Raw genomic sequence first — 18,427 nt, 5'->3', positions numbered from 1 at the left:
ATTTGACGGAATAATAATGTTGTGAATAGATTTATATGACTGAGGGATTTTTTTAAAACAAACACATAATGTCAGATATAATTAGACATGTAGAACGGAATCTTATAGGGTCTTGAATGATGAGATTTGTGTCAAAGTCATGCAAAAAGTCCAGTGATGCCTACCTCACTGTCAGAAGCAACTCACTGCATCTTTTATACACCAGCTGAGCAGAGGGGCACGTTTTACAATAGGCAGTGGTGAGTTTCAGTTAAAGAAGATTATTGCTTATTAATGACCTTCTTAATTCCACACTTAATTAATATTCAGCTTTCAATCTTACCAAATACACTGAACAAGCTAGGCATTAAGATTTATCAATGTGGAAGTCACAATGGCTACCTGGTGATTTAAATTTGTCACTGGATGCAAGCAGCCTCCATATTACTCAAGACATGATCCAAGGGCACTGGCCACTGTCAGGCCTCATTCACAGACTTTGGCAAGCAATAGTTGCCGACTCCTATTCCTCATGGCACTGCAGGGCTCTTAGGAAGCACAAATCTGCATTGCAAGGTGCCCTAGAAACTAGCTTTGAAATGCTGGTGTAAGAACACTTTGTGCACAGAGACAGGCACCTAGTTCACAGATTAGGCCAGGCTGTATCTCAGGGCTGCTCACTTGCTGTCACTCAGTTAGCGCCTGCCTGCATGCTTGCAGCATTCATCTTGCCTTGCCTTGTCAATTAATGCAGTTAAATGACCAGGCAGCCTGCCTTGCTAGTCAGCAGTGCTGAGTCAAGAGGGAGGACATTATGTTGTGTGTCTGTGTGCTACATCAATCTCACAACTGCTCTAAATGCAGCTTACGCAACAAACACACTATGTACAGCAAGCCTGCAGTCGTGCCTCGAAGTCTCAGGGAAGAATTCCTTACCTGTCAATCAGGGGCTTCTAATACAGTAAGTCAAAGGCATTCCCTGAATCCAGTCCTGAGGGTTTGCATCTGTTCTTGGTCAGGCAGCCTGTATCTCTGCAATCCAGAGAGTGAGTCAAGGGCAGTCCTGTGTCTCCACAGTAACCAGTCCAGGAGAAAAACTTATGTGGTTGAGGGGAGGTACAGCCACCAGTTAGGAGTCTGGGTACTTTTCTTCCAGGACAGTCCAGTTAGGTCGCTCAGGGTGATTGGTCACAATCAGTCCATGACCTCTATCTACGTAAACTAAAAGTTAGGGAGGATGAAAGGAGGCAACAGGTGGTCTCATGTTATGGGAAGCAGACTCAGAAAATTCTTCTTTGGGACTGAAGGCTGTAGGCTAGGGAGGTTGGAGTATGATAATTGTGAAGGGGGAGCAACAGTATCTGCAAGCAATGTACAGTGAACATATAGAAAGGGAGATGGATCAGGGTTCAGGGTAAGGAGTACCTTGATCCTTGAAACTCAAAATACACTGTGCTGAAGTAACTGCCTTGTCAGAGTCTAAGACTGATCTATTACAAATTCTAAAGAAGCATGTCATTGTTTTTAAATGGGGATCTGGGAAGCATGGAAAAGATTGCTGTCACATTGAAAATCAAGGATGAGAATTAAGTCAAATGTTGCATGGCTAGGTCGGTGCCTTATGCAATCAGGCCAAAGGTTGAGGCAGAATTAGAGAGGGAATCCTTGAACCTATAATTATGAGTGATTGGGTCATGGCTATCAGATTAATGATAAAGGAAGTTGGATTGGTATGCATCTGCAGTGATTTTAAGGTCACTGTTAATCTAACACTGTGTGCTGAGCAAGATCCTTTGTTGTTAATCGATTAACTATTTGCTGGACTGTCTTGATGTCAGCTTTTCGGTAGGTTTGCCTAAGGTCAATTTTATCTCCAGATGAATGTAAATCTGAGCTACTGAAACACTTGACAATTGTGACACATAAAGGACTCTTCAAATACAAGAGAATTCCATTTGAAATTGCACCTGCATTATTCCACCATACCATAGTTTAGATTTTAACTTAATTAGAAGGAATCCAGTATTACCTAGCTGACATTTCAGTCATGGGGAGAAATAAAAAGGAGCATCACAAAATTTAAGGTGCTATTCTGCAAAGACTTGAAGGTTATGGCCTAAGAATGAGGAAAGATAAATGTGAATTTTTAAAAAATATTGAATATTTATACCATGCCACTGTTGATAAAGGTGTACTCAGGTCACTTGCAAAAATAAAAGCCATAACTGAGACACCACCAGCAAAGCCATCCATCAGCCACTGGGAAAACATCAAAATGGCAAAACGTGACCCTGTGAAATCAAGATGCACAATGTCCTCTAATGCTTATTTTGATCAGACTGATCATGAAGATCACAAGAAGTAAAGCCCTGATATTCCTGTAAACTCTCAGAATTCACAAAAAATGCTCTGAACAATGGAAAACAATGTTTAGCAAATAGAATGCCAAATCTGAAGAACTGACTAAAATAGATCAGGCATGTTATGACCAAGAATTGAAAAATTATGTGCCAGCTAAAGGTATCAAGAAGGAGGATCACAGTGCACTCAAAAAGAGCTCCCTCAAATTTCTACTTGTTTTGCGTGGACTAGTAACCAAAACTCAAAGCTGGGAATCCTGGCTTATCTATTACTGATGCAGCAAAGAGACTTGGTGAGCTGTGAAATGCATGCAGTGAGGAAGCAAAGAAGGCATTCATTAGTAAAGCTTAGTAACAGAAGGAAAAATACTAGGATTTTGGTGATTAACATGCCCAAGGTGAGGTTGATAGAACAAAGAAGCTACCTGCCAAGAAGAAGGCCTGTTGTGACAATGATGGTGGTGGTGGTGGTGAAGAAGTTATACCTTTTGTCTCAGCTCAATTAATTGCTATGCAACTGAAAGCATTTAAAAACCCTTTTTAATGACACTGTTGTAACTTCTTAATTTTATAGTTTGGTGTGTGAGAGGTCTAAGGCAACAAGTAGTTTGAGTTTGAATCTGTACAGGCCTTCATTGCAATGTTCATACTACAGCAAGCATTTTAAGCCTACCATATTTGTAGACAATGTTGTTTGGTGTCTGTCGCACATACTACATGGTTCGTGCAATATGTTTTTGACTTCATACAAAATGAGTAAACTATGGTTTATTGAAGCGGAATCACAAGATGGCAGCCACCCTGAGTAGCAATTAGTTAATCTAGACATTGAATTGAATTGAATTTATTGTCACATGTACTGAGGTACAGTGAAAAGCTTTGTTATATTGAATTGAAAAAAGTTAAATATCATTCAACAATGATGTCCTGTGACTATATACATATGCTAAGGCACTCTTTTTAATGTTGGTCAAGAGATGCCAAATCCAAAGAGCTGTAAAATGGTCAATGATTTTTTTTTCTATTTGTGAACTGTTGAAAATCTGATTGTGTAAATGTTTCATTGCAGGAACTTCTGATGTGAAGAGGGAGGGACATTGTCTATTTATGTAAGAATATTGGACTGCTACTTTGAGTTAGGTCATGTGATGTCATGATGGTATTATTGGCCATTTTGGAGGGAAACAGTTCAGTCTAACTTTGCTCCCTGCAGAGAATGAACATCTCATAATAAAGTTCTTGTTGTTGTTAAACACATCTGTCTCCTATCTGGCCCAATATAATGAAAGCCTTTGGCTAATTCCAGTATTCTGTACTCTTGGCTATGAGACTGTCTTTTAAAAGAGGCAGATACTGGAGTTAGAAGTAGAACATTGCAAGGCAATTCTCTGACCCATGTTTCTGGCAATAGTTTTCTTGCTTAGAGTGTGACTCCATAGAATTAATCCTGTTATTTTTGTTTTAGCCACTTTAGGAATGGTTTGAACAAGAAGCATAAACTTTTAAGCTGAATCTTTTTTTATTGCCGATGTTCAAGTTGCATTAGATATTTTTTTTTGGTGGGATTCCTGCCATGAAACCTAATGGGATTTCCTTGCTGTGTCTTACCAAATGCAACTTTTTAATTGTCTACCCATCCCATGGGATCCTTCACACCCAATTCTAGTCCCATAATAATTTGTGCCATTACTACTCACCAGATATCCACTGAAAGACCAGCATCCTTGACATCCATGACATTTTTGAAAGACTGCAGGCATCCTGACAAGCTTTGGCAATCCAACATTCGCAGTGCAACCGTGGAGCAACCACAAGCCACATTGCTCATTGCACATGGTAGACACTTCGCCTCACTTACAACACCATTCATTCACCCTAGGTGCTGTTTAATTACCAGCCACAGAGTTTATCTGTCTTAGCTATAACCTATCTAAAAATTTTCTCTGCATCACCTGAACACCCACTTGACTCCTGCAGCTCGTCATTGTCCAGTATACATACAGCAATCATACAGTTCCTAACACGAGCTTTGGATTAAAGCAACCAAAGGGAACACAAACAAAACCAAAAGAGGTTTCTGTTCACTGCTACAATGCAAACCAAACGCTGGCATTATAATTAACAACTATTTTACATTCCGTGGCGGTCTGCTGCACCTAGTCAAAAGTAAGGACTACAGATGCTAGAGATCTGAGTCTACATTAGAGTGGTGCTGGAAAAGCGCAACAGGTCAGGCAGCATTCAAGGAGCAGAAAAATCGACGTTTCAGGCAAAAGCCCTTCATCAGGAATGATGAAGGGCTTTTGCCCGACATGTCAATTTTCCTACTGCACCTAGTGCCCATCGACTGGAACCAGTGTCAATCAGGTCCTGTCTGTCTGGTGCCCAATGTAGCTGAGCTGTGCCATATCGAAGGAGTGCTTTCTCTTCCCTAATGTCCTCGTCCCCCTTTTCAGGAGAATGGTCCCATTCCCCTTATTTCCCTAGTACCTAGTACAATATGTGAAGCACAATATGCCAGGATGATGTGGCACACACTGTCTCGATTATACTGGGAGACAGTTCCCCGCTTCACCCCAGATCACTCCTAGCAGTGGAACCAGACCTTCAGCAGCCCTATTGTCTGCTCCACTGTGGCCCTGGTTGAAATATTGGCAGCTTTGTATCGATACTCATCAGTAAGGGGGTTGAACCACAGTGTCATGAGCCACGTGGAAGGAGGTGGCCATGGCTCCTCGAGCACACCAGGTACATGAAAGTGCTCCAGGATGTAGGAGTCATGGCAACTGCCAAGGTAGTGGTTATATACCTCCAGGAGATGGTAATGTCAATCACGGAACACCTACATATTAACCAAACGAAATGCCTTCCTGTTGATGCATTCTGCAACACTGTGATGTGACCCTGACAGTACCACTATGTGCTGTTAAGGACTCTCTGCAGGTGAGAGAATGCTGGTTATGTTCCTGAATCCTACTGCCTGGGCTGCAGCACCGAGCTCATCATGGAGCAATGAATTAAACCAGTGTGTTCTTGGTATTAATCATTGGCATTCCCTGAGCATTCAGGTCCATACAGTGAGCCATGCAGAATCCTGACAATGAGGGACATGACCCATTCAGCTTCAGATTCAGCATGGGCACAGTGAATATTTTGAATTTTTGGTATTTTCTACCGGAAATAACTATAAAATCCCAGTCTTTGAATATGTCTAAGGTAAAGATTGATGGATCTCTAATTACCAGTCATGTGCAGGGTTATGGAAATGAATTGTGAAAAGCCATTGAAGTGTTTTATCAGCCCTGATCATATTGAATAGTGGGACTTGTTTGAGGGACTGAATGACTGATCCTGTTTCTGTTCCTGTTTTCTGAGGTGCTGTGCTGGCAGAATGACCAGCACATTACATCAAAATAGAGTGCCTGTTGCACTCCAAATTCATTGTTGCCCCAGATTCACACCATCCAGCTCCTCAGAAACCGTGTTTGGGAACTGGAGCTGGAACTGGATGAACTTCGGATCATTCAGAAGGCTGAGGGGGGAATTGAGAAGACTTACAGGGAGGTAGTCACACCTCAGGTACATGAAAAAGGTTGATGGGTTACAGTCAGTGCAGGGATCCCCTGTGGTCATTCCCCATAATACTTCTCTTGGGGAAAAAAATACTGGAAATGACATCACCCACCTTAAGAAACAAAGACGTATAAATAGAGAGGCGGGACATACCACCAGTGCTTCACCGGGGACTCTCACTGATGATGTTACCTGGTATGGTGACAAAACATCTGAAAAACAAGCCTTCCAGCTATGCAAGCTTACTTTGATCCTTATCATAAACCTGAGCCTCAAATCTTCTCAAAAATCGCTAATGAATATACTTTTTTGGATACTGATGGGGGGGAATGACCTATCAGGGAAAGCCATAGTGGTCAGGTCTCTAGAACTGAGCCTGGCTCTGTGGCTCAGAATGGAAGGGTGAGAATGAAAACGCACTATTGGGAGGTGATTCAATAGTTAGAGGAACAGACAGGAGATTCTGTGGTCGCAAACGGGACTCCCATGTGCCATGGTCCAGGATTTCTGAGTCTACAAGATTCTGAAGGGAGAGGGTGAGCAGCCAGAAGTGGTGGTGCACATTGACACCAGTGACATAGCCAGGAAAAGGGATGAGGATTTAAAAAGTCATTTCAGAGAGTTAGGTTGGAAGCTAAAAAGCAGGGTGAGCAGAGTAGTAATCTCAGGATTACTACTGGTGTCATGTGCCAGTTGAAGCAAGAAAATGGGAGAGAGTGCAGATAAACATGTGGCTACAAGGCTGGTGCAGTAGGGAGGGCTTCAGAGATGTAGATTATTGGCGTACCTTCTGGCAAAGGTGGGACCTGTGCATGAAGGATGGGTTGCACTTAAACTGGAGGTGTACCAGTTTCCAGGGTGGGAGATTTGCTAGTGTACTAGTTTGGCAGAGAGATGTGAACTAGAGCTACAGATTAGTGAATTTTGAGAAAATTTATAGCTCAAGTTGAGGTTCTCGGTGTAGGTTTGCTTGCTGAGCTGGAAGGTTCATTTTTAGACATTTTCACATCATAATAGGTAACATCTTCAGCGAGCCTCCAGATGCAGCACTGCTCGTGTTTCCTGCTTTCTATTTATATGTTTGGGTTTCTTTGGGTTGATGATGTCATTTCCTGTTCTTTTTCTCAAGGGGTGGTAAATGGGATCCAAGTCAGTGTGTTTGTTGATAACATTCCTGTTGGAATGCCACATTTCTAGGAATTCTTGTGCATGTCTGTTTGGCTTGTTCTAGGATAGATATGTTGACCCAGTCATAGAGTCATAGAGATGTACAGCATGGAAACAGACTCTTCGGTCCAACCTGTCCATGCCGACCAGATATCCCAACTCCATCTAGTCCCACCTGCCAGCACCCAGCCCATATCCCTCCAAACCCTTCCTATTCATATACCCATGCAAATGCCTCTTAAATGTTGCAATTGTACCAGCCTCCACCACTTCCTCTGGCAGCTCATTCCATACACGTACCACCCTCTGTGTGAAAAAGTTGCCCCTTAGGTCTCTCTTATATCTTTCCCTTCTCATCCTAAACCTATGCCCTCTAGTTCTGGACTCCTCGACCCCAGGGAAAAGACTTTATCTATTTATCCTATCTATGCTCCTCATAATTTTGTAAACCTCTATAAGGTCACCTCTCAGCCTCTGACACTCCAGGGAAAACAGCCCCATCCTGTTCAGCCTCTCCCTATAGGTCAAATCCTCCAAAACTGGCAACATTCTTGTAAATCTTTTCTGAGCCATTTCAAGTTTCACAACATCTTTCTGATAGGAAGGAGACCGGAATTGAATGCAATATTCCAACAGTGGCCTCACCATTCTCCTGTACATCCACAACATGACCTCCCAACTCCTGTACTCAGTACTCTGACCAATAAAGGAAAGCATACCATGTCCTACCTACCTGTGACTCCACTTTCAAGGAGCTATGAACCTGCACTCCAGGGTCTCTTAGTTCAGCAACACTCCCTAAGCCCTTACCCATCCAGATGCCTTTTAAATGTTGTAATTGTACCAGCCCCTGCCACTTCTTCTGGCAGCCCATTCCACATACGCACCACTCTCTGTGTGAAAAAGTTGCCCGTTAGGTCTCATATCTTTCCCCTCTCACCTTAAACCTATGCCCTCTAGTTCTAGACTCCCCGACCCCAACAAACAACATGCTTGTAAATCTTTTTCTGTACATTCTGGTAAGGAGACCAGAATTGCACACAATATTCTAACAGTAGCTTAACCAACGTCCTGTCCAGCCACAACATGACCTCCCAACTCCTGTACTCAATACTCTGACCAACAGAAGAAAGCATACCAAATGCCGCCTGCACTATCCTATCTACCTGCGACTCTACTTTCAAGGAGCTATGAACCTGCACTCCAAGGTCTCTTTGTTCAGCACCATTCCCAAGGACCTTACCATTGAGTGTATATGTCCTGCTAAGATATGCTTTCCCAAAATGCAGCACCTCACATTTATCTAGATTAAACTCCATCTGCCACTCCTCAGCCCATTGGCTCATCTGGTCCAGATCCCGTTGTAATCTGAGGTAACCTCCGTTGCTATCCACAATATTTCCAAATTCTGTGTCATCTGCAAACTTACTAACTGTACCTCTTATGCACACATCCAAATCATTTATATAAATGATGAAAAGTAGTGGACCCGGCACCAAACCTCATGGCACTCCACTGGTCACAGGCCTCCAGTCTGAAAATCAACCCTCCACCACCACCCTCTGTCTTCTACTTTTGAGCCAGTTCTGTATCCAAATGGTTAGTTCTCCTTGTATTCCACGAGATCTAGCCTTGCTAATCAGTCTCCCGTGGGGAACCTTGTCAAACGCCTTACTGAAGTCCATATAGATCACATCTACTGTCTGCCCTCATCAATCTTCTTTGTTACTACTTCAAAAAACTCAATCAAGTTTGTGAGACACGATTTCCCATGCACAAAGCCATGTTGAGTATCCCGAATCAGTCCTTGCCTTTCCAAATACATGTACATCGTGTCCCTCAGGATTCCCTCCAACAACTTGCCCACCACTGAGGTCAGGTTCACAGGTCTGTAGTTATCTTGCTTGTCTTTACCACCCTTCTTAAACAATGGCACCACTTTTGCCAACCTCCAGTCTTCCAGCACCTCACCTGTGACTATCAATGATACACATATCTCAGCAAGAGGCCCAACAATCACTTTTCCAGCTTCCCACAGAGTTCTTGGGTACACCTGATCAGGTCCTGGGGATTTATCCACTTTAATGCATTTCTAGATACTCAGTACTTCCTGCTCTGTAATCTGGAATTTTGCAAGATGTCGCGATCTATTTCCCTACAGCCAATATCTTCCATATCCTTTTCCACAGTAAATACTGATGCAAAATATTCATTTAGTATCTCCCCCATTTTCTGCGGCTCCACACAAAGGCCGCCTTGCTGATCTTTGAGGGGCCCTCTTGTTCGAGTTACCCTTTTGTCCTTAATATATTTGTAAAAACCCTTTGGATACTCCTTAATTCTATTTGCCAAAGCTATCTCATGTCTCCTTTTCGCCTTCCTGATTTCCCTCTTAAGTATACTCCTACTTCCTTCATACTCTTCTAAGGATTCTCTCGATCTATCCTGTCTATACCTGACATATGCTTCCTTCTTTTTCTTAACCAAACCCTCAATTTCTTTAGTCATCCAGCATTCCCTATACGTACCAGCCTTCCCTTTCACCCTGACAGGAATATACTTTCTCTGGATTCTTGTTATCTCATTTCTGAAGGCTTCCCATTTTCCAGCCGTCTCTTTACCTGCGAACATCTTTTGAAAGTTCTTGCCTAATACCGTCAAAATTAGCCTTTCTCCAATTTACAACTTCAACTTTTAGATCTGGTCTATCCTTTTTCATCACTATTTTAAAACAAATAGAATTATGGTCGCTGGCTCCAAAGTGCTCCCCCACTGACACCTTAGTCACCTGCCCTGCCTTATTTCCCAAGAGTAGGTCAAGTTTTGCACCTTCTCAAGTCGGTACATCCACACACTGAATCAGAAAATTGTCTTGTATACACTTAAAAAATTCCTCTCCACCTAAACCTTTAACATTATGGCAGTCCCAGTCAATGTTTGGAAAGTTAAAATCCCCTGCCATAACTACCCTATTATTCTTGCAGATAGCTGAGATCTCCTTACAAGTTTGTTTCTCAATTTCTCTCTGACTATTAGGGGGTGTATAATACAATCCCAATAAGGTGATCATCCCTTTCTTATTTCTCAGTTCCACCCAAATAACTTCCCTAAATTTATTTCCGGGAATATCCTCCTTCAGCACAACTATAATGCTATCTCTAATCAAAAATGCCACTCCCTCTCCTCTCTTGCCTCCTTTTTTATCTTTGCTGTAGCATTTGTATCCTGGAACATTAAGCTGCCAGTCCTGTCCATCCCTGAGCCATGTCAGTCGAAATGGTGCCCTTCCTTATCTGTATGTAAGGATATGAGTGAGAGAGGGTCATGTCATTTTGTGGCTAGTTGATGTTCATGTTTTCTGGTGGCTAGTTTTCTGCCTGTTTGTCTAGTGTAGTGTTTGTTTGTTACAGTCCTTGCATGGTATTTTGTAAATTACATTATTTTTGCTTGTCTGTATAGGGTCTTCCAACTTCATTAGCTGCTGTTTTAGTGTGTAAGTGGGTTTGTGGGCTACCATGATGCTATCAAAAACTATCAACAAATACAATGACTTCGACCCCATTTACCACCCTCTGAGAAAAAGAACAAGAAATGACATTACCATAGGAAATGACATCACCAACCCAAGGAAATCCAAATATATAAATAAAAAGCAGGAAACACGAGCACTCTTTCGTGCAGAGGCTCACTGAAGATGTTACCGAGTATGTTGACGAAATGACTGAAAATGAACCTTCCAATTCAGCGAGCAAACCTACACCCAAGAGCTACAGATCAGAGGAGAGGGTTGTTGTGGAATAGAATGGAATGCAGAGAGTCTCTCAAGACGGATACACAGGTGATAGGGCAAAGGGATTGATTAAAGTGTGTCTGTTTCAATGCAAGGAGTGTCAGGAATAAGAGTGATGAACTTAGAGCATGGATCAATACTTGGATCTACACTTTTGTAGCCATAACAGAGACATGGGTTTCATAGGGGCAGGAGTGGTTGCTGAATGTTCCAGGGTTTAGGTCTTTTTTGTAAAAGAATGGGGGAGGGAGGTAAAAGAGGAGGGGGAGTAGCATTGTTAATTAGAGAGTGCATCACAACTGCAGAAAAGATGGTTATTGAGGAGGGTTTGTCTACGAAGTCAGTATGGGTAGAAGGCAGTAACAGGAAAGGAGTAGTCACTTTTTTGGGTGGTTTCTATATAGTTCCCCCAAGAGCAGCAGAGTGATGGAAGATCTGATTGAACAGCAAGTCTTGGAAGGATGCAGATATAATAGAGTTGTTTGTTATGGGTGACTTCAATTTCCGCAATGTTGATTGGCACTCCTTAGATTGTCCTGGATGGAGCAGATTTTGTCAGGCGTGTCCAGGAGAGAATCCTGATTCAATATGTAGATAGGTTGATGAGGGGGGAGGCTATATTGGATTTGGTGCTAGGCAATGAGCCAGGCCTGGTGTCAGATCTCTCAGTGGGAGAGCATTTTGGTGACAGTGCCTACAACTACCTCACCTTTACAATAGCCATGGGGAGTGGTAGGAACAGACAGTATGGGAAGGCATTTAATTGAGGGAAGGAAAATTACACTGCTATTAGATAGGCTACGGAGTATAAATCAGGAACAGTTGTTCTGCAGGAAAGACACAACAGAAATGTGGAGGCTGTTTAAGGAGTGCTTGTTGCAAGTGTTGGATAACTTTGTCCTACTGAGACAGGCAAGCACAGGTAAGGTGAAGGAGCCTTGGATGATGAGCAGAGAAGCTTCTTGTCAAGATGAAGAAAAATGCTTAAGTTTGAAAGAGCAAGGATCTGGCACAGCTTTAGAGGATTCCAGGGTAGCTAGGAACAAACTCAAATGGACTAAGGGGGAATGAAAAAGCCTTGATGGGAAGGATTATGAAAAACCCAAAGGCTTTCTACACATGCGTGAGGAATAAGAGAATGATCAGAGAGAGGGTAGGGCTGATCAGGGCTAACAGAGGAAACTTATACCTGGTGTCTGAAGAGGTAGGGGAGGCGTTAAATGAGTTTTTTTGCTTCAGTATTCATTAGAGAGAGGGACCTTGTTGATAGTGAGAACACCATGGATTGGGTTAATAGGCTTGAACAGGTTCATGCTAAGAAAGTGTATGTGCTGGAAATTCTGGGAAGCATCAAGATCGATAAATCTCTAGGGCTGGACCAGATATATCCAAGGTTACCATGGGAAGCAAGGAATGAGATTGCTGGACCTCTGGCGATCGATCTTTGCATCTTCACTCTTCACAGGAGTAGTATCTGATGATTTGGAGGGAGGCGAATGTCATTCCTCTGTTCAAGAAAAGGAAATAGGGAAATCCCTGGGAATTACAGACCAGTCAGTCTTATGTCTGTAGAAAGCAAGGCACTGAGAAGGAATCTGAGAGGTAGAATTTATGACTACTTGGAAAAAGAGTTTGACATGGCTTTGCCAGGGGCAGGTCATGCCTCACAAGCCTTATTGAGTTCTTTGAGGATGTGGTGAGACAGGTTTACAAAGGTCGAGTGGTGCATATGTATATATGGATTTCAGTAAGGCATTTCATAAAGTTCTCCATGGTAGGCTCATTCAGAAAGTTAGGAGGTGATGCCACAAAGGTCGGTGCTGTTGTAGATAATATTGTGAGCTGTGCAGGCTATTACAAGACTGACAGGATGCAGAGCTGGGCTGAGAAGTTGCAGATGGAGTTCAATCTGGATAAATGTGAGATAATGAGATTGGTAGGTTGAATTTGAATGCTGAACACTGCACCAAAGACAGGATTCTTGGCAGTGTGGAGGGACAGCAGGATCTTTGGGTCCATGTACACAGATCCCTCAAAGTTTCTACCCAAGTTGATAGGGTTGTTCAGAAGGCATATGGTGTTTTGGCTTTCGTTAACATGCAGATTGAGTTTTAGAGCCATGAGATTTTGCTGCAGTTCTGGTTAGCTGGTTAGATGACACTTGGAATATTGTGTCCAGTTCTGGGCTAAAGAAGTAATAGCAAATGGCTGGAGTTTTCAAATGGCTGCTTCATGTGTTTGCACCCAGAAAACGTGGATTGCATGATGACCTCCATCAAACTGACACTGACTCTTGGGCTCTTTTCCAGCCATTTTATGGGAACGCCACATTTAGACAATGACAAGGTGATGGCAGGGAACCCAGTTCAGGTTGAGCACCATCAGCAGAGATACCATTTGGTATTAGGTTCCCCAGAGCCTTCATGTCTCCTTTTACAGCACTGTGCCATGACAGCCTATTTCCACCATGTCCTGCATGTGCAGATCTGCCATATCAAACTTCACCTACAACTTCACCTGCTCCATGATCCTGTTTGCACCTTAATGATAAGTGTGTGTTGCTGGAAAAGCATAGCAGGTCAGGCAGCATCTGAGGAGTAGGAAAATCGACGTTTCGGACTGGAGCCCTCCATCAGGAATATTCCTGATGAAGGGCTCCAGCCTGAAAAGTCTATTCTCTTGTTCCTTGAATGCTGCCTGACATGTTGTGCTTTTCCAGCAACACACTCTCCACTCTGATCTGCAGACCTCAATGTCTCCCTGCACATTAATGATGTCCAACCTGTTCCTCTATGCTGTCACTGCCACTCTCCTGGAGTCTACCACGTTTTTGGCTGATGTTCCTTCTATTCCCATATACCTTGAGCTCCCCTCCATCACTGTCCTTGTCCCCACATCGACACACACCTCTGGTTTCTCTCCAGCCTTGACCCACCCATATCTTTTGACAGTGATGTTCCCCCTTCCTTGATCCTTCTGAATGATTGACTGACAGATCCAGTCTCGGGATTTTATTTACCACAGACTTCTGACAGACATAAATGAGCAGCCCCTAGACCTGACTGACCATGTCCCTAACTGCTGAATTTGCAGCTCGCGGACTGACAATACATGATTTCTCCAGCCTGCTTGTGATTGCTTGACACCAGTGACCATTTCCAACTGCCTACACTGTGGTCAGACAGCTCCTCTTACCACGAGCAACCCAAGCAGACTGTGGCCAAACTCCTAAACTCTGTGCAGAATGTGCCTGTGGCTAATGGTCCTGGGACCCCTTGACTGACAACAGCCTCCCTTTTAACTGGACTAAGGACTGGCCACCACAAATTTTTGATATGGCCATTCTGCAGTATGTTTACCAGTCATGCTGCTAGCAAATGCTGTAGGTGTTAGATTGACATTGCAGTGCACTGTACAACAATATGTCTCTCTGCCCGCAAGCCATCTCCATACCCCTTAGGATTCCGCTGACAGGCATGACAAGAGGCCTGTTTGTGCATATGCAGTAAAGAGTACTACTTTATTGAGCAGTCACGCGGTACTTGAGCTGGATGCCTGTTCCTGAGTGCAAAGAGTCTTTGCTGCAGCATCTTAATGTCAGGTGATGGTATGCCCTGCAGTGCAAGTCTGTGCTTGATGAGTGGCATGCGGATGTATCGGAGAGATACCTTGAGGATCCTGAAAGGTTAGCAAATGTTGGATGCCAATGCCCAAGAAAGAAGGTTGCTACAGCAGCTGCCTGTGGACTGTGCCCTGAGATTATGCCCTGAGCACCATTGAGATCTTTCAGAGCAACTGGCGAGAAATCACCAGGAACCCACTCAAACTTCCACACCAGGTTTTCTCCACATCTAGCTTGTTTGGCATTTTTGGTAAGATAGGAAGTTGAATGTCAGTGAGACAGGTTGTACCATTAACAAGGAGTTAACAAGTAATAATTGCCCTTAATTGGCCACTCAGTGGTCTGCTTGTCAAAAGCATAAAAAATTGAGCAAGATGTTCCTGAACATAAGATAGGCCTCACCAGAATCTGCCACAAATCTCCAATAAAACAGTTACAAATGTGGAGTAAAATAAGGTTGAGTCAATGTAGCTTTGTTAAGAGCAGATCGTACACAGGAGGCTGCTAAATAAGATGAGCCTATAATGTTCAGGGCAAGGTCCTGGTGTGGTGGAGGATTGGCTGACTGGAAAAAGGCAGAATTTGAGGATAAAGGGGTGTTTTTCAGAATAGCAATCACTGACTAGTGGAATTCCACAGGGACCAGTATTGGGACCACAACTATCCATGTTATACATTAATGATCAAAGTTTGTGCGAAGATTTGTAGCTCGGGTGCTTGTTGTAGTGGTTCTGTTCGCCGAGCTGGAAGTTTTTTGTTGCAAACGTTTCGTCCCCTGGCTAGGAGACATCATCAGTGCTCTGGAGCCTCCTGCGAAGTGCTTCTTTGATGTTTCTTCCGGCATTTATAGTGGTCTGTCCTTGCCGCTTCCGGGTGTCAGTTTCAGCTGTCCGCTGTAGTGATTGGTATATTGGGTCCAGGTCGGTGTGTCTGTTGATGGAGTTTGTGGATGAATGCCATGCCTCTAGGAATTCCCTGGCTGTTCTCTGTCTGGCTTGCCCTATGATAGTAGTGTTTTCCCAGTCAAATTCATGTTGCTTGTTGTCTGAGTCTGAGAAGTGCTTCGCAGGAGGCTCCAGAGCACTGATGATGTCTCCTAGCCAGGGGACGAAACGTTTGCAACAAAAACTTCCAGCTCGGCGAACAGAACCACTACAACAAGCACCCGAGCTACAAATCTTCGCACAAACTTTGAACACTTACGGGCGAGAGATGCTGAGACAAGCCAGGAAATGGGAATCCTGCGCTAACCGCCTAAGCGCAACATATGAACAACTCCGGTTCCTACACGAATGCCGAAAGAATCAAATCCTTCCACAATGTGTCAGGTACAGACCACCAGTCAATAATCCACAAGCCAGGGAAACAGCCAAGCAGAACGGACTCAGGATGATCCAGGTAATGATCACAGACGCTCACAACCGACTGCACAAATACAAACAAGAAATTGAGCGCCAAAAGTCGTTAATTTCAAAGACCGCTAATCATGAATGGACCCGGACCATAGAACAGGCTGTCACTATAGGACAGAACAGGACAACACATCGCAAAAAAAACGGCACTAAAAGAAAAACTGGCCAAACTAACACACAAAAAAGAGGACACTACAACACACACCCGGGTTAAAAACCTCTCCCACAGACAGCTCACAGACATGGAAAGAACTATACTGACCAAGGGACTCAACTACAACCACAGGGACGCCAAGACAGCAGACTTCCTAGCAGCACTGGAATGCACACTCAGGAACAATGGACTGACTGAAGAGACACAACAAACAGTGAGACAAACGGTCGTACCTATGATGATAAGAAAAAGACAAACACATAACCTCAACACCAAGGAGAGGGAAGCACTGAAAGCACTAAGAAATGATAAGAACATAATCATACTACCAGCAGATAAAGGCAGAATGACTGTCATCCTAGATAAATCAGACTACATCAAAAAAGCACAACACCTACTAGCAGACACCAACTAACCTACCAAATGAAGGATTTGGACCCCACACCACAACTCACCAATAGAATAAATAACACTCTAAGGAATCTACAAAAAAACGGACAGATAACCAAAGCGGACCTACGAAGAATGAAACCGGAAAGCAACAACACCCCCAGATTCTATGGACTACCCAAAGTACACAAACCAGACATCCCACTCAGACCCATAGTATCACTACCAGGGACACCAGCATACAAACTGGCCAAAGAACTACAACAGAAACTGAAACACCTGGTCAGCGGATCCAAACACTCCATACAATCAACACAGGAATTCTTGGACACCATCAGGAATACACACATAGACAAAGAAGAAACCGTGATCTCATTCGACGTGACAGCACTGTTCACTTCGATTGACAAAACCCTAGCCAGAGAAACAATAGCCAACCTACTGGACACTCAGAACAGAAAACAGGAGGCGGAACCTATCAACAAAGATAGCATACTTAAACTACTGGACTTGTGCCTCACTACACACTTTACATTCAACAATCAGATATACGAACAAATCAACGGAACACCCATGGGATCACCAATCTCGGGACTCATAGCAGAGGCAGTTATGCAAAGGTTAGAACAAACAGCCCTACCACAAATTCAACCCAAACTCTGGGTCAGATATGTCGATGACACTTTCGTAATCATCAAAAACACGGAAATAGAAAAAACACACCGGATCATCAACGCCACACTCACAGGCATCCGATTCAGGAGAGAAGTAGAAAAGGATAGCCAACTCCCATTCCTAGACGTGATAGTACAGAGAACACCGAATGGAGAATTCACCACTAGGGTACACAGGAAAACAACACACACAGACCAAGTCCTAAACTATGAAAGTAACCACCCCAACACACACAAACGAAGCTGCATCAGGACACTATTCAAAAGAGCTACAACACACTGCAGTACACCAGAACTGCGAAAAGAGGAAGAGGAACACCTATACAAGATATTCGCCAAAAACGGATACCCGCGCAACTTTATCAACAGATGCCTAAGAGATAGACCATGGATCGAGGACATGCCACAACCAAAAGGACTAGCCACACTACCAAAAATCAGGAGCGTTTCAGAACTGACAGCCAGACTACTGCGACCCCTAGGACTCATAACGGCACACAAACCAACAGCCACGCTCCGACAACAACTCACTAGAACAAAGGAGCCAATACCCAACATGAGCAAAACTAATGTAGTTTATAAAATACCATGCAAGGACTGCACAAAACACTATATAGGACAAACAGGAAGACAGCTAACAATCCGCATACATGAACACCAACTAGCCACGAAACGACACGACCAGCTATCCCTAGTAGCCACACACTCAGACAACAAGCAACATGAATTCAACTGGGAAAACACTACTATCATAGGGCAAGCCAGACAGAGAACAGCCAGGGAATTCCTAGAGGCATGGCATTCATCCACAAACTCCATCAACAGACACATCGACCTGGACCCAATATACCAATCACTACAGCGGACAGCTGAAACTGACACCCGGAAGCAGCAAGGACAGACCACTATAAATGCCGGAAGAAACATCAAAAAAGCGCTTTGCAGGAGGCTCCAGAGCACTGATGATGTCTCCTAGCCAGGGGACGAAACGTTTGCAACAAAAACTTCCAGCTCGGCGAACAGAACCACTACATACATTAATGATCTGGACCACGAAACTGAGGGCATTATTACTAACTTTACAGAATAGACAAAGATCAGTCGAGGGGCAGGTAGTCATAGTCATAGATGTACAGCATGGAAACAGATCCTTCATGCCAACCAGAAATTCTAACCTAATCTCATCCTATTTGCCAGCACTTGACCCATATCCCTCTAAACCCTTCCTATTCATATGCCCATTCATAAATATTGTAATTGTACCAGCCTCAACCATTTCCTCCAGTAGTTCATTCAATAGCCTCTG

General features: G+C 43.6%; 1 protein-coding gene and 1 pseudogene across 1 annotated transcript in view; both read left to right on the top strand.

Annotated features, from left to right (window-relative positions):
* Positions 1 to 18,427, top strand: part of LOC132816069 (adenylate cyclase type 1-like) — a 294,971-nt gene that overhangs the window by 132,462 nt on the left and 144,082 nt on the right. The gene's annotated exons all lie outside the window — the stretch shown is intronic.
* On the top strand, positions 2,255 to 2,712 carry LOC132816068 (high mobility group protein B3-like; annotated as a pseudogene).

The sequence above is a fragment of the Hemiscyllium ocellatum genome, chromosome 5 (assembly GCF_020745735.1).
Source record: "Hemiscyllium ocellatum isolate sHemOce1 chromosome 5, sHemOce1.pat.X.cur, whole genome shotgun sequence".
Taxonomy (NCBI): Eukaryota; Metazoa; Chordata; class Chondrichthyes; order Orectolobiformes; family Hemiscylliidae; genus Hemiscyllium; species Hemiscyllium ocellatum.
The sequence above is the reverse complement of the archived record's forward strand: the minus strand, read 5'-3'. Positions and strand labels throughout refer to the sequence as shown.